The following is a 25,252-nucleotide window of genomic DNA, read 5'->3' as shown; positions in this document are numbered from 1 at the left end:
AGTTGGGGTGCGATGGTGGAGTCGGCCTTGTTGAAGACGTGGTGGGGGCAGGGGTCAGTCGGAGGTCTGGAGTGGGTGGTGTTCATCGTGCGGGCTGTGTCTTCGGTGGTCACTGCGGTCTAGGTGCAGAGGGTGGCGGTGGGGTGCGTTGGTTCAACGGTAGAGTGGTCAGTTGGGTGCAAGGATGGTGCGTCGATGCTGTTGTGGATGTTGGCAATCTTGCTGTGGAAGAACGAGGCAAAGGATGCGCAGAGATCTTGTGACGCGGTGATGTCGTTGTTGCCGGTGCTGGGTTTGGAGAACTCCTTGACGATGCTGAAGAGTTCCTTGCTGTTGTGGGTGTTGTTGTCCAGTCGATCCTTCAGTGATTTCTTCTTGGTGGTGCGGATGAGCTGGTGGTGCTTGCGGGTCGCGTGTTTGAGGGCTGTCATGTTGTCAGTGGTTCGGTCGAGGAGCCAGGCTTTCTCAAGGGTGCAGCAGGTCTTCTTGGAGTCCTTGAGTTTATCAGTGAACCAGGGGGCCTTCTTGCTTCTGCGTTTGCTGGGAGGGTTCTTCAGTGGTGCGAGGTCGTCGGCGCAGGCGGTTAGCCATAGCGTGAAGTTGCGGGCTGCTTCGTTGGGGTCCGGTGTGCTGGCAGGTGGGTTCTGGCTGAGGGAGGTGGTGAGCTGGTCGGTGGTGATCTTGCTCCAGCTTCTGTGAGGAACCTGTTGCGGGTGGTGGTGGGTAGTGGTTTTTCTGAAGCTGAAGTGGACGCAGCTGTGGTCGGTCCAGTGAAGTCCGGTGGAGTGGCTGAAGGCGATGTGCTTGCTGGATGAGAAGACGGGGTCAAGCGTGTGGCCGGCGTAGTGGGTGGGGGTGTTGACCAGTTGCTTGAGTCCGAGGTTGACGAGGTTGTCCAGCAGGGTGATGGTGTTGCGGTCCTTGTTGTTCTCCAGGTGGAAGTTGAGGTCCCCTAGGAGGATGTAGTCAGCGGAGGGGAGGGCATGTGGGCTGATTAAGTCTGTGATGTCTTCGTTGAATTGTGTGCATGGTCCCGGGGGTCGGTAGATGAGGGTGCCTCTGAGGGTCATCTTTGGGTCGGTGTGAATCTGGAAGTGGATGTGTTCGGCGGCGGTGTAGGTGTCGTCGGCGTCGGTCGTGATGCGGATGGTGTTCTTGTGGACGATGGCGATGCTTCCCCCAGTCTGGTTGCCGCAGTCCCTCCTGATGATCTTGTATCCATCCGGGATGGCGATGGCGATGTCGGGGGCTGAGGAGGCGTTCATCCATGTTTCAGTGAGGAACACGACGTCTGGTGATGTTGTGTTGAGCAGGTTCCAGAGTTTGACGGCGTGTCTGTGGACGGAGCGGGTGTTGAGCAGGATGCACTTGAGGTCGCTGCTGGGGTGTGGCTTGGCGGGTGTGGTGCATGTTCGGAGGCAGGTGAACTTGCAGGTTGTGCAGGTGAAGGGTCCGTGGAAGCGTTTCGGGGAGGTTCAACAAGGTATCCACTGCATGTGGAACCATTACCACTAACGTATTGTCCATAACCAAACCAGCAGACTGTCGAATTGAAACAGCCGCTGCTGCTGTAGCTCTCAAGCAACTCGGCAATGCTCTAGCTACCGGATCTAAAGTTGACGAAAAGTAAGCACATGGGCGTTGCTTATCGCCAAACTGCTAAGTCAACACTGACAATGCACATCCCTCTCTCTCTTGGACATACAATGTGAAAGGCTTACTGTAGTCGGGAGTACCCAGCACAGGAGACGAACACAACGCATTGAGTAATTCAGAAAAGCTCTTTTGCAATTCATTAGTCCAAGGAATAGGATTTGGAGTATCCTTAACAGTAAGAGCTATCAAAGGCTTCGCTAACAAAGAAAAATTTGGGATCCACTGTCTACAGTACAACGTAATACCCAAAAACGCACGTACTTCTCTCTGTGTCGTAGGAACACTCATTCTCGCAATCGCTTGAATTCTTTCTGGGGTCAGTTTCCTTCCCTCCTTCGATAAGAGGTGGCCTAAGTAGGTTACTTCTTGTCGACAATATTGCAACTTGGAGAGAGAAACTTTGTGATGAAAATCAGGCAAGTGGCGTAACAACGACAAAGTGGCTTCCCTACAAATCTCTTCATCATCAGCGGCCACTAGCAAGTCATCAACATATTGAATAAGGGCTGCACCATCAGGTAAGACCAACAGATCAAGTTGTGTTTTCAAAGCTTGGCTATAGATCGATGGACTCTCGCAATAGCCTTGAGGGGCGCGCTTAAAGCGGAAACTTCGTCCTCCTAAAGAGAATCCAAAGATGTCCCTACTCTCCATGGCAATCGGGATACTGAAGAAAGCATTCTTCAAGTCGATCACCGAAAACTATGTGGCAGTAGCTGGAATCAGAGTCAATAAAGCGGTGATATCAGGCACAACAGGAAATTGTGGAACAACAATCTTATTCACTTCGCGAAGATCGATGACAAACCTATATACAGGAGGCTGTGAAGAATCAGTTCTCTTCAGGACAGGCAAAACGGGACTATTGCATACATTACCTCTCGTTTACTCAATGACACCCTTTTCGATCAGATCATGAATAATCGCTAAAAGTGCACGCTCACCATCACTCGAGATACGATACTGTTGAATGCGCGGTAATTTAGCATTCGCCTTCAGTGTCACAACATATGGAGGAATTTCCAGTAGGCCCACATCGTTCGGACCAGTAGCCCACAATGAATCTGGTAAAGAAGACAATTCAGGTGGAAGTCTATAGTTCGACATATATATCGGAGAGATAACTCTCTCACCCAAAGTAAGATGTACTCCTGACGGAGAACAATACAGCGTCGCATACAATCTCTTCAATAAATCCAATCCCAACAGATTCTCATTACAACCTGTAGTCAAAAGAAGGGGTGCTTTGAACTTACGAGGTCCAACAGAAAGAGACAATGGAGCAGAAATCGGATTTGTAACCGGGGCGCCAGAAAAACCTACAGAAACATTGTCAAAGCCAGACAAAGGTGCGCCAGGGAGTTTAGAGTGAATAATAGAACTCTTTGTAGCACCAGAGTCTAGCAGAAAAGGTTCTGACACACCTGATGCAATCACTTCAACACAGGGTCCACTCTGATCTACTGGAACTGAAACAACTCCCTCTCTTTGTCCATGGCTGTCCTAACAATCATTACCATCCACTTCGTCACCTTCAACATAGTAATCATCCATATAGTACTGTGTTGTCCTTCCAGAAGAACCTTGCTGCTGATCAAAAGTATTCATGGAGTTCTGTGGAGGCAAAGGACGCACATTCTGTCCGCGGCCTCTACCTCTAGGTGCCTGTTGAGCAGCTCGACCTCGTACACCAGAAGCACCATTAGTACGCTGTAACAAAACTGGACAACTATTCTTAAAATGGTCCTCTTCTTTGCAATACGCACATTGATTAGGCCCATACGGGAAACGCTGTTGAGAAGACTCGTTTCTTTGCGAGTTTCTCGAATACCACTGAGGATGCTGATAATCGCTCTGACTATTAGTACGGGGTGGATAAGCTTGTTGTAGAAGAACTTTAGTCTTCAATTCCTTAGTCTTCTTATCCGCTTTCTCTAACTCATCTTTACGCCTATTTTCATAGTACTGGGCCGTAGCTAAAATCTGCGCTGACGTAGAAACAGCCCAAGCACTCTCGGAATCCTTCAACTTAGTGCACAACTCGGCATGAATTTGTCAACGAACAATCTCTGGCCACCCTCTGTAGCCATATCCTGACCACTATGATCTACAAAAGTCTCTTCAAACCGCCTGAAAAAGTCAGACACAGTCTCGTCTTTCTTCTGCTTACTTGTAGACAACTTGTCCCAATTAACACGTACTTCAGGCATCAACGTCTTTATGTAATTAATAATCCTACCAGGGAGTTGAGCAATCAGATCCTCAGGCTTAGCACCTCCAACTTGTCTATCATTCGCAGCGACAATATTAACCCATGTATCACCCAATTCATTATCGTGATCCGTGTGCCGAATCGCACTCCAGATAGTCTGTGGGACGACATTACCAAACAACATATCTATGTCTGCTAAATTCATGATACACGAACCCATAGTTTGAGTGAGCTCTTTATAATATCCCTTCAGATTTTTGCGCGGATCAGGTAAAGTCTGCTTAATAGCCAAAACTTCAACACGCTTCCAAGGAACATGTACCCATACTCGCTGAAAGTGCGCAGCAACAGCTGGAACAGCATTAGGATCAGCAGGTCCCCAAACTGGAGGAACCTCGCGCATCGGATATTGACGCGCGGCTCTCCTAACTGACGAATCAGGCTCAAACAATCGCTCAGAAGGAGTGGTATTACGGAATGACAACAACATCGCAACTGCTCTCTCAATGTCATGTAGACTCACAATGGTCCCTTTCGCAAACTCGGAACGCACTCGATACAATTCTTCAGGAGCTTTACCTACTTCGTCAACCCATTGTTCATGGAGGAACACACACATCATTTTAAAGACGTACCGTTGCTTTGGTGCTTTCCATTGCCGGAAAACATCCATAATGCCCTCAAGATCATACTGGGAGGTATACGTTACCCATCTACGTGCCATGTGATCCAAAACTGTATGTTCATCTGTATCAGGCAATTGACTACGTGATTGTCTACGTTCATTCACAGGGGACATACTCAATTGTCCCAACAAAGGAGAAAAGAAATCAGAAAAAGCAGCAGTCACTCTCTGTCTAGTAGAAGGAGAAGATGGAAGAATAAGGGAAGACGGAATGACAGTAGAAGAATCCAAAGTCGGAACAGAAGGAGTATCATGGACAGGCGTAGGAGTAGCAGACAAAGGGGAAGGCAAAGTTGACGGCCCCTGAGGAGGCTGCGCCAAAGGAACAGTAGCCAACGGAAAAGGAGCTAGCTGTGGAGGAATCGCAGGTGGCACAACAACTGGAGGTTGCACAGCCACAACTGGCGGCGTTGGTGCCGTAGCACTCTGTGCATAAGGGGGTGGCGAACTCAATAGATGCGACATTAAAGGATCTTTCGCAAGATCTTTCTTTTCTTCCTGCTCTTTAGGTGGCAAAACTGGGTAGCATCTATCTACCGCTAATTTCTTAACCCTAAGCATCTGTTCGCTCTCTTGCTCTTCCTCATTATCCCTATACGCAATAGCAGCTTGTACCATTGACATACCTCGTTCTCGTTTATTCTTCTTCGCTAATTTAATTTCTTTCTGTTTGGCTTCTTTGCACCATATGCAGAAAGAGTCAAACATTGCCGGCCGGGCTTTCTTCTTGAACAGCTTCACTTCGAGATTGTCTAAAATCTCAGCTTCAAAACTACCGTAACGGGGCCACTGTAGGACACCGTCTTTTCTCGTATATTTTACCCAGATCTCATTATACCTAATAGGGCCCACACCATGCTTCACGTATAATTCATACATAGGAGTTCCAATTGGAGGAACCGGACACGAATCCTCTAACCGGGAATCCTTAGAACAACCACAACCAAATATCTGTCCCAGTCTGCTAAGACCAAGCATCTTGCTCACTAGTCTAGCTTCAAACTACAAGGGAAATCTCAAAACGATAGTCTCGCGAATACACGAGTCCCTTGGCTTTGGGGCCTGCAGGTACCAAATCAAAGCGATCCACTAAAGGGATACCAAAACAAACTAAGGGCTAGGAGACGCTCCACTCATACTTAACTGAAATGTCGATGGCGTCACCAGAAGACCCGTCAATCGTCTCGCTCTACAAACGTCTAAGGCTCCAAGACAGGGTGACAGTCAGGGCAGCAGTCCTTTGTAGCCGTCGGAAGGCGGGGAACCTCGCAGCAAAGACTTTCGGACCACGACGACATACAGGGGTTGATGAAGTGGTTGGCCTTCCTCCAGAATTTTCACACGAAGCTCTCCACAATCTTCGGCTTGGACCGGTACCTCTGAAGTCGCCCCATGTTGGGCGCCAACTGGAGGACCGGGTTTTAGAACCCAGTGGCGTCAGGGAAACCGCCCGAAGCCTTTGAGTTCCCCTGCCTTGGCAAACAGAGACACAGGACACTTCTTGATGACGTCAAAGACCAAAGTTTCTTGGCTGCAACCAGGAACAGAGGTCTACGAAGCACACACGGGTGGTTCGCAAGAGACTGCACACATTCAACGAGCGGAGCATGGTCTTTTATGCCAAAAATCAAGCCTCAGGCAACATTCCAAATTAGCATTGGGTTCATACAAACTGACCAATAGAAATGTGACATTTTGAAGGTAGCGTATGACGACAATCCCACTTTCCGTTGTCCGGCCCATCAGAAATGACCAAGCACATTCAAATATTCTTGTTCGATCAGGCCGGACAAACCCATCATAAATCCCTCAACCCAAATCAGTGAATATGTCGTAAAGGAAGGAGCAGAAACAGATTGGAAGCAAGATAGAAAGGTGGGTGCAGTGTACCATAAACTCACATAGGCCGCAGTCATCGGCCTATGTGAGGGCAACCACACAAAATGGCTGCCGTACACAAAATGGAACCCGAAGGTTCAAACGAAATCTCTGAATACGTAGTGTTTCTCATTGATCGATTACTGCGAAAACACTCGTACACACTACACTCGTGATTGCGGTCTGCTGACACCAAAATCGTCTATTTCCGACGATCTTTAGTGAAAGGGTTCGGAACCACCGAACCTCACCCACGAACTACAGAACTACAGAGCTGTGTCTCCACTCTACACCGAGTTTGGAGCATCATTGATGGAACTCAGGTCCTGGCCAGAGGTTGAAGATCTGGCCTTTTAAATAGTCCCACTAGGCCCTAGGCGTAGCTACGCTCAGACCTGCTCAAACTGCCAGGCTAACCTCTGGGGTGATAGTACACTCTGCAAATCTGCATACCTTAGCATAACACAGCATAGCACATCGTAGCATAATACAACAAACTTGGGCAATTGAAGGCCACTTAATATACCCTTTTGACTAATCACATGCCTTTTGACTATCAAAAAAGGTTCCTGTACCACCTCAACCTACGGACCGTCCTCTTCAGCCCACAGTTCAGTTCACATTGGTTTGTAGTGGTAAGCAGGTTCACATCAGGATCTCAGTCCAAAGTTAGCAGTCCAGAGTAAGCAGCACCATAACAATGTCATTCTCCTCAACTGAAATCTGGATAGAGCTTTGCTTTAGGAAAACTGAGGTAAGAGGATTGTAGAAATAAAGATGGGTGGCTATATAAATGCATCCAGAGTCAATGTCCTCCCATAAATCTCAGTATCCAACACTCCTGTTATTAGTTTTACACTGTGATGATTTGGAGACATTCTATCAAGGAACCACATCGTCTCATACGGCAGGATAAGAACTAGATTATGAACATCATCAGCCACTATGCATCATTTCAGAAAGGTTTTATTGCTGAATTGTGCTGCCTTCATTGCATACAATAACTTAAAAAATGCATCTGATACTGTAAAAGATGTAGACAGCGCAGTTCAGAAGCATGACGAAGCAGGATTCGCTGTGGTTCCTATAATGTGCTGCTGACAGCAAAATGTGAACAAACGCTGGCACATGGACCCATTATGAGCCTGCAGTAGAACATTATCAAGATGCAGCTCCAGAATCTTCAAGTTCAACTTTTGTTCCTACTGTCAACATATCAAAATGAAGCTTGAAAATTACAGTGCTGAGACTAAGACTGAAATACCCTGTATAAGCCACAGGGACCGTCTTTCATGGAAACATATTGAGCTAAGATTGTTCTTTATTCCAAGACAACAAAAATGCAGTATAATAATGAGCAATGCAGAATACACAAAGGTAACTTTACCTCTGTGTTCTCTGCATTGTAGGGCAGCTCACGTAGGACCGACAGAAGTGTACTACTTGTACTGCTTTCAAATAAACAAGGGACTCACATGTTTAATACAAATAAAAGCTTGGCTACCCTCACACTTGCCTTCTAATAAACCCAAAGTCCCACAGGCCCAACCCAACAATCTAAAATAAATTTCATTAATTATGTAAAAGGCACAAGCATGTGTCTCAAGGCATCCTATAAGATAGGAACTTTCTTTCTTACCACAGGTGCTTCAACATACATCGGTAAAGTTTGCTGTCATCAAAGACCTTGCAACTAACAGTATGCATATTCAATCATTCACTCCTTAGCAGATGTCTCCTCTATGACCATGTAGAGCAGAAACAAGTCCAGACCAGACAGTAAAACCACATTTATTAGTTCAGTCTTTACTCTGTACCTGGAGACACATAACAGGGCAGCGTGACAATAGCTTTTGCTTAGGATGGACTGGGAATGTGGGAGGCAGGGGGTAGTTGGTGCTTTGTAATTTTGAGCAGATTGAAGCAGGTGGTGATGGTACCACAGCCGGGTGAGCCTAGATGTTATTTACTTCTTTCAGTCCATCATTCCTATTGTCAATTTTTCCTTCTTTCATTCTCCTAATTCCTTTCTCTCTGCTTGTTCCTACAATTTGCTCTTACAAGTAACTTTCCATTATTTATCTCACATCTGTGCCCTCCTTAATTCTCAGCTCTTAAACTTCTCTTTTCCCCAGTGTAGTCCGACCCCATGTCCAGGATGTGCATGGAGGAAGATATGTTAACAATCATTAAGATTTGATTGCAGCAACTAGAGGGTTAAGGCTGAGCATTTAACACCTTCCTGCCACTCTATTGCTCAGACAAACATTAAAGATTACCTGGAGATTTTCTACTTAAGAAATTAGATAACTGCGCTGAGACATTGCAAGCCAGGTCTATAGGACATTGCAAGCCAGGTCTATAGCACAGAGCAATTTGTTATTCTTTAGAAAAAGAAAATCCCAAAACAGGAAACCAATATGACAGAACATTTTCTAACCTCTGCAGTGTTGCCTGTGAACACCCAAATGTGTGTCTATGATTATAAGCAACGCCTCCCATAAGGTCACTCAAAACTGGTAGTCACTCAAAATCGGTTCTCGAGGCAGCCCTTCTCCCAAATGGATTGGCAACTGGCTGGCCAGAAGGGCAATATATGGGGAAAGCCCAAGTGTAAGCTACATCTGCCTATGACAGGGTAAGCACCCTTTGAAGTTATTTAAATTTCTGGGCACTGTCCCGATGGTCATCCTCTCAGGGAGATAAACATCTCCCCGCATCCACGCCCTTTGTCCACTGTCTAGAAGAAATACACATTTCACAACAGGGGAGCCATCAACAGTCAGGTAACACTGAACACTGGCAGAAAGGCACATTTGACTCAGACAGGAAAAAGGCAACTTTTTATTTATGTCATTTTCAAAATAGTAATCTAAAATCCGACTTGACAATCATGTTGGATTTTAATTACTATTAAAATGACTCCCTGAATCATTTCTAGCCATTCCCAAACTGAAGTTAAGCTTTATAAGGCGTCATAATGTAACCAAATGTTTTTGCATGGGTGAGTCCGCCTTATCACCATGAAAAAGGATTTTGGAGATTTGCCTGGATATATAAACCATAAGTGCACCCTGCCCTATAGGACTGTAGGGCCTACATTAGCTGGGGCATATAAGTATTAAAAAGATAGGTTTAGGCCATGCAAAAGGTTTATTTTGCCAGTTTGAATTGGCAGTTTTAAAACTGTACACCTAAGCTGCAGGGTAAGTCCTGGAGACAGGCTTTTCATTAGTTATTTAGTGGTGGAACAATATGCGCAGCAGTTCACCATTGACATTAAATTTACAGACCCTGGGTACACTTGTGCACATATGAGGGACTTATAGGAAAGTTAAATATGCCACTCAGTTGTGTAGCTAATTTTGACATGTTTTATGGGTCAAAGTACATCCAGTGGGGCCTGGGTAGGGGTGCCCCACTGCACAGAGTCAAAAACAGCCCAGAATAAATTGGGGCCACCGTTGAAAAAGAGGCATTTTTCAACATCTAAATTTTCTCAAGTAAAGAACAATGTAATAACTGTTAAGGTACTCTCTTCCTTGTTTATATACAACTCTCTCTCTACACAACTTACAATGCACAAAAGCCAGTGTGGTATCTCCCACCCGTTCATCCCCCCCCCCCTCCCAGGCAGCTCAGCATGTAGTGGAACTACTTGCGGTGACATCACTTAGAATGTCACCGCGATCAGGGTTCCAAGCCGAGCGCCGCGGAGCGAGAGCTTAGCCGTCACCTGCTGTGGCTGGGGTCGTTTGATCTACCCTGACGAAGTTGAATAAATACTTAGTTTACCCTTTCTCTCATGGTGCCTGTCATCTGTCATTATTAAATATGAGGGTCTTGAAGGGTGAGCGACCTCAACACGCACAGTAAAGGAATTATTGAAGATTGCTGTAAGGTATGCGAGAGCGGATCGCGTGAACAGTGAAGAAACACATATGTAAAAGGAAAAAAAAAGTAAGAAGAGTTACGATCGTTTTAAGGAGACAAAAAGGAAGCACATCTGTGCCGCGCAAATTGCGGAGAATAAAGGAACTTGCTGTCACTTTGAAAATCAGCTGTGAGCAGCCCAAGTCGTGGAAGGTTCGTGGTGTAAATCAGGGAGGGCGGTGAGCCGTGGTTGGAGATGTATTGCGGAGCGACAATGGGCCTCTGCAAGTGAGGAAAAAAGACGGTGAGTCACAGCGCGACCCTTTGCGGAGTGAATGTGGGAAAGGCAAGCCAGCATGCATCACGGTGACGGACGAGAGACCCTTGTTGAACTCTGTCGGGGTCATGCAGAAAAGTGATTGAGGAGGTGAACGGCGTGGGATCTGCGCTGTATGACTGTGCGCTCGAGGGATTTCCTTGTGAGGAAGAATAAAGGGCAGTAGTGTGAGAAGAATAAAATCTCGGCTTTTCTGAGGATTTCTCCACCCTCTCTGTGGGCAATGCTGATCCTTTCATCAAAACCTTTGTGCTGCTTTTGGTGAATCTGGTTGCAAAACAAACCTATGCAGAAGGGACTTGTAAGGAAAAACAAAACCGACTTTGGAAAGGAGAGGAAATCGTGTTGTCAGGGAGAGAAGGAGATACTGTGAAGTGTTCCTTAAAAAGAATAACGAATACACCGGTACCACCAGCAAGGACATATCACCTTGTGGGGAGCTGACTTTAGCAAAACGGCGCCACCTAGTGGTTTGAAAATCAATTGCACCTGCCCAGCTAATGTAATATTGGTGGGACTCTTTTTTTTTTTATTCTTTCTTCTTCAGAAAGGATAGAACTGCTCCGAACTTTTTTGGAACTGTAACCTGGCCCCCACTCCTAACCCTGGTTGTATCTCAAGGAAAACACGACCCACTTATTAACAGTAGGCCCCTAGTAATAACGTCATTATGCAAAGTGTGACACCACCACCATTCTTTCTGACCAGCCCAGGGAAGCCTACTATACAATGGAAAAAGTGGAAGAAAGTGCACTATGCAACAGTGTGTGGTCCAAATCTAGGGTTAGAAAGAAAATTAGCCCTATTAGCATATTACCTAGGGGCGGAGGGTGAAGAGGTGTTGGATCATCTACCAGAACTGGGAGCACAGGAAGCGAGAGGCCTGAATGAGGTAGAAATCAGTCTTAAAAAATTAGATTTGCACTACCTTCCAAAGACTAGCACAATAATGGAGAGGTACCATTTTTGAAAAAGGGTGCAGAGGGAAGGGGAGTCTGTAGAAGATTTTGTGTCTGATCTACGAAAACATGGAGCGACATGTAAGTTTGGGGGTGTTAATGAAGAGAGGATCAGGGACCAGTTTGTGTTAGCGTGTAGGACAGAGCGTGTACGTGAGGAGTTATGGTTGCTAAACAGGTAGAACACATGCTGCAGTGTGTCAGTGAAATCAAACAGGATAGTGGTGAGAAAAAAAACAAAGAGAAACCCAAAGTAAGCGAAGTTGTGACTGAATGTAAGGCTGTGTCTGTAGTCAAAGGTCAGAAAATTGTCGGCAAGGAGCAGAAAGAGAGTAAAGTGGGATGGTCATTCAAGGGTACCAATTAGAGATGTGGAAAACAGGGGCACATGGCCAACGACAAGGAATGCCCTGCCCTCAGATTCACATGTAACAAGTGTGGGAAGAAAGGTCATTTCAGGCAATACTGCAGGAGTGGACAGGGATTTAGCAAACAGGGCAAGGACAGGACAAACGCAGTGTGTGACGAAATAGTTGTGCAAATAAGCGAAGGTCAGATCTGCAGCTCCGAAGACACAGTATGTGACGAGATAGTCATGCAGGTGGGTGAAGGTCAGGTCTGCAGCCCTAAAGACACCATTAAGGTAAAGGGTACGGAAGTAGAGGCATTGTTTGATTCCTGTTCAAGAATAACAATCATCAGTGCAAAGGAATTTTCACGGGTGTCTAAGGGGAGGATCAATTTGAGAAGGAAGGATGTAAGGCCCAGGGGGTATGCAGGTCGCCCCATATCTATGAAGGGTTACTTCTGGGGCACAGTTGAATACAGGGACAGGACAACAGTGTCCAAGGTCTATGTATCTACAGTAGACGACAACATCCTGGGCTGGCAGGCACAAAAGGAGTTGGGGGTCTATCTCAATCCAAATAGTAATCCCCAAATCTTAATACAAGAAGTGCAAGAGCCAGTGGAAGATTTGGTGGCTGAGTTCAAAGAAGTATTTAGTGAAGAACTTGGGTGTTTGAAGAATGACTGCCACAAGATCAAACTGAAGGAAAATGCAAAGCCTGTAGTAGCCAAGGTAAGGAAGCTACCCATTGCCATCCAAGAGGTGGTGAAGGCCGAATTGGAGAAACTGTGCAAAGCTGGAGTCATCGAACCGGTGGAAGCGACAGAGTGGCTTGCGCCTATTGTAGCAGCCTAGAAGAAAGATGGGTTGGTCCGTTTGTGCATTGACCGTAGAGCTTTGAACAAGGAGGTTATGGTCGACCGGTTTCCTCTGCCAAACATCACCCAGATGATGAGCAGGCTGGATGGCGCAAGGGTATTCTCCACACTTGACCTTACCTCTGCTTATTTCCAGATCAAGCTGCACGAAGAGTCACAAGAACTCACGGCGTTTGTTACGCCCATGGGCGCATTCAAGTTCAAGAGGATGCCGTTTGGCTTGGTATCGGCGGCAGCCGTGTTCCAGAGACTCATGGGGAACATCTTGAGAGAGATCCCTGGTGTTCTATGCTACCAGGATGATGTGATTGTATTCGCAAAAGACCATGAAGAACACAACAAGAGGTTAAGACAAGTGCTGACCAGGTTTAGGTCGCAAGGATTAACTGTGAGAAGAGAAAAGTGTGTGTTTGGCTGCAAAGAACTACATTTTTTGGGACACAAGGTAACTGCAGAGGGGATCAGTCCGAAAGCTGAGCTCCAGAACACCATTATGAACTTGGTGCCCCTGAATAGCAAGGACGAAGTCAAGTCCTTCATGGGTATGCTGGAATTCTACGGCAAATTCATAAGGAACTTTGCAGGAAGAACATTTATAATGCGGCAGCTACTAAAAAAAGACATAGTGTTCAAATGGTGTGACGAATGTCAAAATTAGTTTGAAGACGTGAAGAATGCACTGCAGGAGCGCCCAGCCTGAAATCTTTCATACCAAATCGCGTCACAGTAGTCACCACCAACGCGAAGGCCAAGGGGCTAGGGGCGGTCCTCACCCAAGTAGGAACAGGCAGCGAGGAAACGATAGCTTTCGCCTCAAGATCTCTACACAAAGCAGAGAGCAATTACTCTGTGATGGAAAAAGAGGCCTTGGCAGTGTTCTGGGCATTGGACAAATTCAGAGACTTCCTATGGGGCACAAAGTTCACTCTACGAACGGACCACAAGCGGTTAGTGGAAGTTTTCGGCGAGAAGGGCCTAGATGCGATCTCTAGCAGGATTAGACGCTGGGTTGTAAGTCTCCAAGAATTCACATTCCGTGTCGAGTATGTCCCTGGAACACAAAATCTTGCAGCAGACTGCTTGTCACGACTGGTGAGGGAAAATGATGGGAACGAATTGAAGAGAAAAGAGGAAGAGGAATTTGAAGACTACCAAGAGGAAAATGTGTGTGCAATAGTACAGAGAGCCAAAGGAGAAGAAACATGGAAAGAAGCACTAAAGTCAGACGAGCTTTTGGATGTGGTGTGCAAATGAGTGAAAAGTAGATGGAAAACTGAAGATAAGCGGGACGACGCTCTACGGCCTTTCCGGACGATCAGAGATGAGCTGTCTGTGGTTGACGAATGCCTGTTCAGGGGAAAGAGGTTGGTACCTCCCGCGGCTGTGAGAGAAAATCTGGTGGACATGGCTCATGATGGCCACCTAGGCATCACCAAGACCAAACAAAGATTTAGAGAAGACTACTGGTGGCCGAGCATGGACCTCGCCATTGAAAGAAAAGTAAGAGACTGCATCCCGTGCAGCATCAGCGACAAAGTACTTAAACAAATCACACCTCCAATGGTGTGTAGGCCACCCCCATCAGGACCTTGGGAAGAGTTGGCGTTGGACATCATGGGCCCACTGACAGGGAAGTGCGCACACCGTACATTCTGGTGCTCATGGATCTGTACTCCAGATGGCCGGAAGTGAAGTTCGTAAGCAAAATCACAACGAAGACCGTCATGGAGTTCCTTCGAGAGTTATTCTGTAGGGAAGGTCTACCTAGAAGTCTACTCACGGACAATGGAGTGCAACTGTGTTCGAGAGAGATGGGAGAGTTCCTTGAAGAGAGGGGAATCACACACAAACGTTGTGCTTTGTACCACCCTGAGAGCAATGGCATGGTCGAGCGCTTCAATAAGACTCTCAAAGAGAGCATTCAGTTGGCCAAAACCAGCGGCATGAACTGGAAGGAAGAAGTATGGAGACGGGAAGAAGCATACAGGTTCACACACCACCAAACCACAGGCGTCACCCCTTTTGAGTTGCTCCGAGCAAGAATACCCAACACTAAACTATTGCCAGGCTGGATGGGGTGGAACAAGGGATGGTCGGACCACTCCAAAGAAGCAAAGGTACTAGGGAGACAGAGAGAAGCAATGACTGTGAGGAAAGAGAGGTTTGACAGGCTCCACTCTACACAAGAGGCAGGATTCAAAGTCGGAGACGATATTAAGATCAGGACACCCACTGGCAGGGCAAGTTGGTCTGAATACAGTAGGCCCACAAAGATTACTAAATTGTTTAAGAATGCTGTAAAGACCCAGGAAGGAAAGATCTGGAACCTGGGAAGAGTTGTGAGGTATCACCCCCCCGGGCAGGATTCCTGTAGGGAAGGAGAGCGTGAGTGCAATCCCGAGAAGAGTATGGGTTCCCCTCACAGAGAACAGGGGGCGGTCCCACACCTGGGTGGTAGGACAAGCCGGAGAGTGATCAGACCGCCCAGACACTTAGAACAATATGTGATGATGTAACTCCCTGTTGTATACCTGTTTTACAATGTTCCATTTCTGATGTCTCATTCAGTAGGGAAGGGGGATGTGTGGTATCTCCCACCCGTTCATTCCCACCCCCCCTTCCCCAGGCAGCTCAGCAATTAATGAAACCGCTCGCGGTGACATCACTTAGAATGTCACCGCGATCAGGGTTCCAAGGCAAGCGCCGTGGAGCGAGAGCTTAGCCGTCACCTGCTGTGACTGGGGTCGTTTGATCTACGCTGACGAAGTTGAATAAATACTTAGTTTACCCTTTCTCTCATGGTGCCTGTCATCTTTCATTATTAAATACAACAGCCAGCTGACCCATAGATTCTAAAGATCCTAAAGGAGTCCGTATGTTTCACTTCCAAACAACTGCAGAGCTTGTCACACTCATTTGAGAATTGTCGGGCGTATGTTCGTAGAAATGCGTAACAGTTTCATGTTTGCTGTTTTTGGGTGGGCCCAGCAGAGGTCTAGGCAGCAGTGGTAGTAATTAGGTTTATTTCAGATCTGTCATAATTGAACAAAACGATTGTTCATTAGATCATTGGAATGTGGAGCACACCATTGAATACAATGGAGTGCTCCAAGCTTCTACAAGCAGGTAGAAACCCGCAGAGCAACATACCAATGTTGTTTTTGTTCACAGCTGCTGCTGTGAACAAAGGCCTCTCGGAGCCCAAGGGGATTTAAATTCCCTCGGGCTACAAGAGACCTTTGTTTTTACTAATTAGAACATTCTGCTCACTAGGGGTGGACTGTTCTAATAACATTAGAGCCCTCCTAGCGGGCTCTACCAGCCAATAAAGCCCTGCTCCCTTGTTAAATGCCCTCGTCCTTCGGCTCGGTTCTTTAACACATGAGAGGGCCTTTAATGGCCGATGCAGCCTCGTAGGAAAAGCTTTAAGGCTATATTAGAACATTGGAATGTTGAAAGCTCCATTGAAGACAAGGAGCAGCAGCAGTCTATATGCAATGGTATGGGGCCGCTCCACTCAACATTTCAAAGTTCTAATAAACAGCCTCTGGCTTTCTCTGCCTCTCCAGAATACATGGAGTGGGTACACCAGAGCCTTCCCTCTCTCTCCTCCCTAGCTAGAGTAACTTCAGCATCAGCTGGAGGGAGTGGGACTGCTGCTCAGCTCCTGGGTCTCTCTAGCTTGGCTGAACTACAAAAAATTAGTTAGGCCCAGCCAGGGAGAACCAGGGGCTGACTTCAGCCCCTGTTCACAGTTCTTGCTGTAAATGTTCAGAAACTAACAGCCATGAACCTGCACGCGTCTGTTAGCTATAAAACATTCAAAGCAACAGCTGTGAACAAAGGCCTCATGGAGCCTGAGGGGCTTTCAGTCCCCTCAGGCTCAGTGAGGCCTTTGTTTTACTACATAGAACATTCTACATATATGGGATGAAATGTTTTAATATCCTTAGAGCCCACTGTAGCTGGGCTATACTGGCAATTAAAGGCATATTCCAGCGTTAAAGGCCCTCGCCATCAGCTCTGGCCTTCAACGCTGGAGAGGGCCTTTAACTGCTGGTATCCCGCTATGGTGGGCTATAATGTTATAATAGAACTTCATTCCTAGTGATGTCCTAAGCAGTATACCATTTCTGACATGTCTTCTTGACTTTATCTTGTTCCCTTTTCAGTCTAAGGAGATGTACACCTTCATTCTTCACCCAGAATGTCTTCTTGGTATTCATATTCAAGGGATTTAAAAGGTCTGTCCTACTCATCAGCACTTAGTGTCTTTAAATAAGTAAGCCAGGGTATTTTATGGGAATTATCTGACCTCAAAAAAGCTGCAAAATATTGCAATTGAAAAAAGTGTCTGGATTGGTCAAAACTAGGAGCCAATTGGGGCCACTATGATTGTCTCTTATTTGTAGTACATACTAAGCTCCTTGTGACATAGTTATAATAGCAAGACGGAAATCCTAGTAGTGTCCTACTAAATGGTTGTCTAGTGCCTGCAATAAGGTAATGTTAGAAAGTTCCCATAACCCTGCTCCATACATTGCCTGAGACAGGCATCTGCTTTGGTAAATCTCCAATATACATTTAACAAGCCTACTCCCGAGGTTGAAGGAAAATTGAAAAAGAATGCTCACTGACTCAACAAAATGTACCATATGAGCTTGGAAATTGGGAAACCAAGAGTCAGCATCATTAAAAACTATACCTAAATATTTAAAAGCCCTGAACTTGCCCAGTTTACCAACATTTATAAAAACAAAATCCTCATTGGGTTTTCCTTAGCCTGAAAGCCATAAGATGAGATCTTGATACATTTATTCTAAATCCATTTTGTTCATAAATGTCTCACGCCCTTCGAGCAGCCTTTGCAACAGGCGCGCAGGTAACATCCGATCTGAACATTGCTGATGCGACCAATGCTGACAGCAATGCTTCTCATCTATGTGTGGTTAGTCTTCTAAACTAGGTAATCCAACTTTCATCTACAACGGTAGTCAACTTTTTGTCTACAGGATTAGAAGATTTCATGTTTTCTCCATCCCCATACACTGACTATTGATTCAGCACACTGTGTACCGGGAAGACTCTTAATTTGGCCTATATTGTTTTTAAAAAAAAGACTATACTTAGAAGTTTTTCCTATGATACATTTTTTTTCTCCAAATTTGTATTTTTCTTTTTTGGCAAAGTAATCTGCTTACAGTTGAACTATTCATAGAGAACATAATTCTTTGAAACACTTTCAGAGACAATATGTCACCTTGTCAATACCAATTGTTTTATGTAACTTGACATGAAATTCTTTTGGCCTTTTTTCTTCTGTATTTACGAGCCATTTCATAATGTGTATATATATATGTATGTTCATTCATTTCGCATTCAATATAAATATATGCTTATAATGAAACATTGCTTTAAAATGTACAGCACCAATGCATTTTTATGAATGGCAACAGTTTTTATGCATTTTACAATGTATTTTAGGACATGTTCTTAGCCATCCATATGTAGCTATATTTGAGATATTTTTAGCATGTTTAGAATTTAGTAATGTTGTTCATACGAAAGTGGAGTGGGTGTTGTGTGTCGGTTTAGATACCATACATAGGTTTCCTGAATTATGACCTTACATAGGCACAATTCGCATTGCCCATATTTAGGCATAGAAATCCAGCCCTTATTTAGGCATGCTACATGCTAACCAAATACAGGCATGGCCACCTACATCCGTTTATCTACATCACAACGAGTTCTTCGAAATCCAGACTCCTAAACCTTTAAGACTTCCCCTTGCTTGGATATTGATTTCTCCAAGAACTCATTTATTATGCATGAACAGCTATTCCTCAGAGGTTCATTCATGACTTGATATGCCAAGTTTTTACGTCAAAACTGGCATTCCTAAAACACCTTCAAGGTATAAATATACCTTCACTTTCCATGGCGAATCACGGTCCACGGTTCGGCTGTCTACTTGCATGATGCAGTTCGCCACGCAAGTTCGGAAGGAAGTCAAGACCCCGCCTGGCGCTCTGACCAGACGCTGTCATCCTCCTCACAGATAATCCAGCTCCAGTGTTTCTGACTCCCCTTGCAGGGTGTAGAGATCGAGACCCAGAAAGAGATTCCAACCTCACGCATTCTAAGGTATCGAGGGGACTAGAACCTAGAGGGACTTTTGGCAAATCTTGGCAACTATAGCTAAACTAGACTACAGCACCTACTTCTTCCCTCGTACTACACTTAGGTAGGTACACTGGGGTAGGATTGTTTTTAGAAGCACCAGATGAGTATTTTAGCCTGTGTTATTTATGTATGTATTTTTATGATTATATGTCATAGCTACAAACCATGCTATTGTAGTATTATCTAATCTCACTGCTGACGCTGTATGTTTTATACTTCGCATTCTGTCTTATGATTGTAGCAACTCATATCTCTTGCACGAGAAAGACGACTGTTCAATAAGCCCTTTTTATTGAAGCGCCTTTCTATCCATTTCTGTGTAACTCTGTAGAAATGAAACATGTACGATTGACTGAGTGAAACTGTTATCTATTGTTTCCACGATTCTGAGATTGTTCCGAAACAAAGTTGTCATGTGTATGCGGTTGTCAGAAACTAATCCCTTCTTGTTCACTCGAGAAGTTTCTAGTGACCTCTGAGTTAGCTGGCACACAAAAGTAATTAGGTTTAATGTACTTGATAGAGCCATAGTGAACTCAGTCCTATGCCAAAACTATAGTGTATATTATTCCAATGCGTAGAGCCTATCAGGGATATAGAAACTACACTACAATTCTCACACACTCACTGTCATTCACACCCTTACACTCACACATGCACACTCCTTCCTAATCTGAGCAACTCATACTTTCTCACTCACACACTCACATGCACTCACTCTTTACATTCGGTTACATATTCTTACTCAATCTGAATTATTCATTCACAGACTTACTCATCTTTACTCACAATAAAACCAACTTTTTGACACTCTCTCTCAGTCATTCTCACTTATATTTCTAACACTCCTTCACACTCATTTTTACTCTTTTACTCTCTTTCACAAACTCTCACTCATGTGCAGTCACTGTTACTCTTACTCACCTCACTTATTCTCACTTCCTCTAACTCATACTCACTTACTGACACTCAGATTCACCCCTTTTCGCTTATTCTCACTCTCTACCTGACACTGTCTCCCACTCACTTTAAGTCACACACACACACATGCTCCCACATAGAATAGACCACAAAGTCTGACACACTCACACTTTCTCTCCTATGCCCACGATCGTGCATGTATGTATTATGCATTTAAAATCATTTTTCCTTTGCTAACCTCAGCTGCAAGTGAAGGTCCCATTCCAGCTCTTAGTGTTCCATGTTATGTTACTATTACGGTGACTAATAGACTATTCTTCATTAGCAGTATGGGCAGAATCCATGGAGGGTGGAGATGTAGTGTCAATAATGGTGAGGTGTCCCTTTGTTCTTGGCACTGATCTTTCCATTTCTGAGGCAAGGATTACAAAAACAGTGGCAGGTGCCACAAGCGGCAAACTACAACGGCTGGCAACTCCTAACTTATGTCCATGTCTGCCAGAGATTAATCAGTAGTTGGCAGCAGGTTGACTAGCAAACTTTCTATCATCGTATTTGAAATCCATTAAAAGAAATAATTAAAAAACTTTGGCATTTGTTAGTAGCAGGAAACATAATGCCTGCCAAACCTGCGGTGTCTTTCAAACAGACTAGTCAAAATATTGGGGGGGGGTGGGGAGGGGGGATCTCAACATGAAAACACGGTTGCAACACTTCGGGATGAAATCCCAACAATTGTGAATGTTATGTAACTTTCGACACCATGTATATATTAAAAAGTAGGCCGCAAATAGTGAATGTAATTGTGCACAACTGTTTTGCAACTTGTGTCACAATATTGAGTCGCATGGAGTCTCAGAACTCTGAATTCAGCACGTATTAAATGTAATATTGTAAATCAGTCTTCACCTATCAGAGAGCCAGCCTTGCCACAATTAAAAATAACTTTGATGGCTTTTTCTCTGCCGGGACACATAAAACATTGAATAACAAATCAGCTACTGTTTAACCTCTTGGCCGCAGCGGTAATTCTGCCGCGGTGCTGGTGGGAAGGGGGGCCGCGCAGCGCCGCTATGCTTGTGATGGAACCACTCCATCACGAGCCACGGGCACGCTGTGCTTGTGACGGAGTGGTTGCGTCATGGCCCCGCCCGCTCAATTAAACGGCCGCTCTGGCGCGGAATCGCTGCAGCGTGGGCGGGGCGACCGCGCCGTGACCGAACCACTCCATCACCAGCACAGCACGTCCGTGGCTCGTGACGGAACCACTCCATCACAAAGGGGTTAAATATTATGCACCCTGCCCTTTGGGTATTTAAGGCCTACCATAGGAGTGACATATGAGTATTAAAAAGGAAGTTTTAAGACTGCCAAAATGGTTAGTTTGGGAGGTCGAAATAATAGTTCAAAACTTCACACACAGCCTGCTGTGGCAGGTTGGAAGACAGGTTTATACCATGCTACTTTAGTGGGTGGCATAATGAGTGCTGCGGCCCAATACTAGCATTTACTCTACAGGTCCTGGGAATATGTAGTACCACATACTAGGGACTTACCAGTAACTTAAATTTCCCAATCAGTGTTATACCAATTTTGAACATGTTAGAAAGGGAGAGCACAAGCACATTATCACTGCTTGCCAGGGATAAGGTGCTAAAAAGTCTATGGCCAACATAAATCAGTTCAGCAACATAAATACAAATTGTGGAGGAATACCACTGAAAATGAGGTCATATCCAACAATCTGCAGAGTGAGTGCTCTTGTATTCAATTAGGGTTCCTATTCCTTACTTCTACAATCTTTGACTCACTGGGCTTAAAAAACAGAAGCCAAAAGAGAAAAACATGGTGGCAAAAAGAAGGAATAATAATAATAATAATGTCAAAGAATACATTTGTGAGAAGCAAGTGGAGAGAGAGAGCACAACAGTAAGAAACAGAAGAAGGAAGACAAGAGGAAAGTAAAGAGCAAAAGCAAGGTGAAACATAAGAAAGCAGGATGTTAAAACAAACTGAGTAGTGAAATAAAGAAATAGAAAGAAAGGAGACATTAAAGGAGCATAGAAATAAAATGGCTACAATAAAGGGCTGAAGAAACACATGGAGAAAAGAACAAAGAAATTAAAAGCCTAAAGGAAGAAGAAAAGAAGAAATAAGAATGGCGTAACTTACAGATGGAAACAGCTATTGAAAGAAAGCATCACGGAAGTTCAAAGAAAGGAAAGAAGAAACAGCTTGAAGAAATTAAATAATAGAAGAATGAAGGAGAGAACATTAATTGAAAGAAGGAGAAAAGGAAGAAAAAATTATGAGAAGAAGGAAAGGAAAAAAGAATGGAAAGAAAGAAATAACAAATAGCATAAGAATGTAAAGGGACAAAATCTGGAAAAAAGGAGAGAAGGGATTGAGGAAGAAAGGACAGAAGGAAAGGAAAATAGAAAGAAGGAATGTAAAGAAAGAAATTATTTGCTTCAAATGTCAAGTAGAAGCAATTAAACCTCAGTCTACTGCATCTACATCACTGTAATCAAGAGATCATTACCTGCCTCAGACAGTAACTATGGGCTTGACGTACTAGGTACTGGTCTAAAAAAACTATGTTCATCATACCCTTTGGTTTTGCTTTGTTCGCCCTAAGTTGGCAGGGTATGCCCCGACGTGGGTCCCTTGCTCACTTTGCCACTGGATTCAAGCTAGCCTGGCTGATGATGGCTGGTTAGCCAGAAACCTGTCCCAGGATGCTTGTTTTCAGTCCAGAGAAGACATGGCTTGGCAGTTCAGGCCGGACTGGGTCAGCTTGATTTGCATATGGCCATGTCTGAACTGAGGTGAGCTAAAGAAAGATGTATAAAATTACCATGCATGCTTTTACCATGCATGCTTTTAGATCGCAAGTTTTACAATGCATGCCTTTACAACGCATAGTGTTGAGGGGTGCTGGATAGTGAATAGTTTAATTTACTATTCCAACTCCAGTCCCCGTGGATAGTAGAGAAGGTGTTGGATAGTAAATTAAATCTATTCCCTATCCTAGAGCTCCCCCCAGCGCAATGCGTTGTTATGGTTTGCGTTGTAAAAGTTGCGATGTAAATGCACTGCGTGGTAAAAGTTGCGTTGTAAAGGATGTTTCCCGCTATAGAATGATGATGGATTGAACCTAGATAAGTTAACTGGGGGTGAGTGCCTGCAATGAATGAATGAATGAATGAATGAATGAATGAATGAATGAATGAATTCTTTTTATTATTTGGTTACTCAAAACCATTATATTAAAGACAAAATAGAAGGTTGCAAAGTTACCAAAAATTAAAACCAAGGGAGTTTGTGCCGCCCCGGGGGCTGTGGTTACGATGAGTAAGGTTCATATTGAGGTTTGGGTCTGCAAAGTCACTATAAGGGCGGGCCCTCCGGGGCCATCAGCAAGGATCGTGTCTGGTGGATGAACTTTTCCGAAGGAGGCCATGTGCTTTACTGTTGTTAAGGTGTAAAGATGGATGGTCCCCTCCTTTGCGGTGCGGATTCCTGATTGTCTTAGAATTGGCCTGAATAGTAGGTGAGCCAGTGACTCACGTTTGTACCTGCAGAGCCTGCATTCCCGGACTCCTGAGCCGACCGTGCCGAAGGCATATAGTTCTTTAAGAGGCAGCGGATGTAGTCTGTAGGCTAAGATCTTATGAAGGGCTGCGCGGCCCACGGCCTGCTTAAGATGGTGTTTGGGATTGTGCAGGATGTGCGGTAAGCACAAGGACTCATGAAGGTCTTTTTTTGCCAGCGACTCCAGGTCCAGTTCTCGTGACCGCGCGCGCACTTGTTTTTTGATAGAGTATTTGATGGCGGTGTAGCTTACATATTCGGGATTCCAGGACTCAATGGCGAGATTGAGATGGTCCTTCGCCGCCCTGAGAGTGGCCTACCAGAGGTTCCGTGGTTCTCTGAAGATACAATTCAGCGATGCCTTAAGTGTGTACTCCTTAGCCGTTGTTGTTAGAAAATAGTGTTTGCTTAGGGCTGCCATCTCTTCCAAGTATTGCTGGTTGAGTGAGAACTCCAAGTGGATGAGAGTGTTTCTGGTACACCTCGGGAGATGAAATAGTCTCTTGTAGGCTCTGCAGTGAATTTTTTGCTTGCAATGTTCAATATTCCGTCCATCATCCCCTTTTGTAATAGCTTGGTAGCCTGCTGTAGGGGGCAACACTGCAAGATAAACCCTGCTCCCTTGCTATAGCTACACACTGTCTGCTCAAGCTTATAACGTTTGAGTGGAACTTTCTTTGTCTGTATAGCTTACTATGCTGGACTGTAAGGCAATATTCACTGACATTTACATTATTCCTATTTAATATTCAGCAAACATCATTGTTCTATTTCTAGACTGCTTACCACTGGTTTGGACGGTAACCAATGTCCTTTCTTCTTTCCCTGCACATCTTACTGTAAAGTCTGGGCCTTCTCCATGGCATTTTATCAGCCCTTACTGGGGTTTGCGCTGCCTCCTCTGACCCTTCCTTTGTTTTCATGTGGGACAGCGTTGATGGGCCCTATCACTCCTCAAAGACCCTCCTCCCCTCAGTAACTCCATCGTTCACGTCACCAAGGACACCTTGTTCCAGCCTTGCCCAGTCCTTTTACAAAGTGTTTAGGAGTCATGAATTCAGCTCCCAGAGTGCCATAGGTTATTAAAAAGTGAGGCTAAGAAATGATGTACCACATGCATTTGGATCGTCTGGTAACCTTCAAAGGTAGGTAAGAGCACACATTTTTTCCCAGATGATTCATGGTAAATGCAGTGCATGATAACAGCTTCTGTAGTTGAATGAGTCATTGTTGACACAGGCAGTGCTGAGTATTTCTGAACACATATGTTTGTGGATTACTGTCCTTCATCAATGGAGCAAACCACCTCGGTTTCGGGGTGTTTGGAAATGCACCTCAAATTCCTTTCAGGTTCCGTACCACTCTTAGAACTCAGGTCAATCCACAAGGGCTTGTTAGCCAGTGACCCCAAGAAGGAGTTATTTAAAGGGAGCACACTGCCTGACACACATGCTCACATAGATACATTATGGTAAATACGGGGTAAAATAAGAGTCACTTTAGTTAATTTACGTATATTGATGTTTTCACCAGTGCTGGCACATATTTGTTTCTGGATAATTGTCCTTTGTCAATAGAGGGTACCATGTCGGTTTGGGAGTGCTTGGACATGGTTCTCACAGTTTTTTCACATTTAGTACCACTATTAGAAAGGAGGTGCATCTACAAGGTCTTTTCAGTCAGTACCTGCAAGGAGGGAAATGGGGAAAAGGGGAAGAGGACGA

This window comes from Lissotriton vulgaris, chromosome 6, assembly GCF_964263255.1.
Source record: "Lissotriton vulgaris chromosome 6, aLisVul1.2, whole genome shotgun sequence".
NCBI classification, from domain to species: Eukaryota; Metazoa; Chordata; class Amphibia; order Caudata; family Salamandridae; genus Lissotriton; species Lissotriton vulgaris.
Note: the sequence above shows the minus strand (reverse complement) of the source record.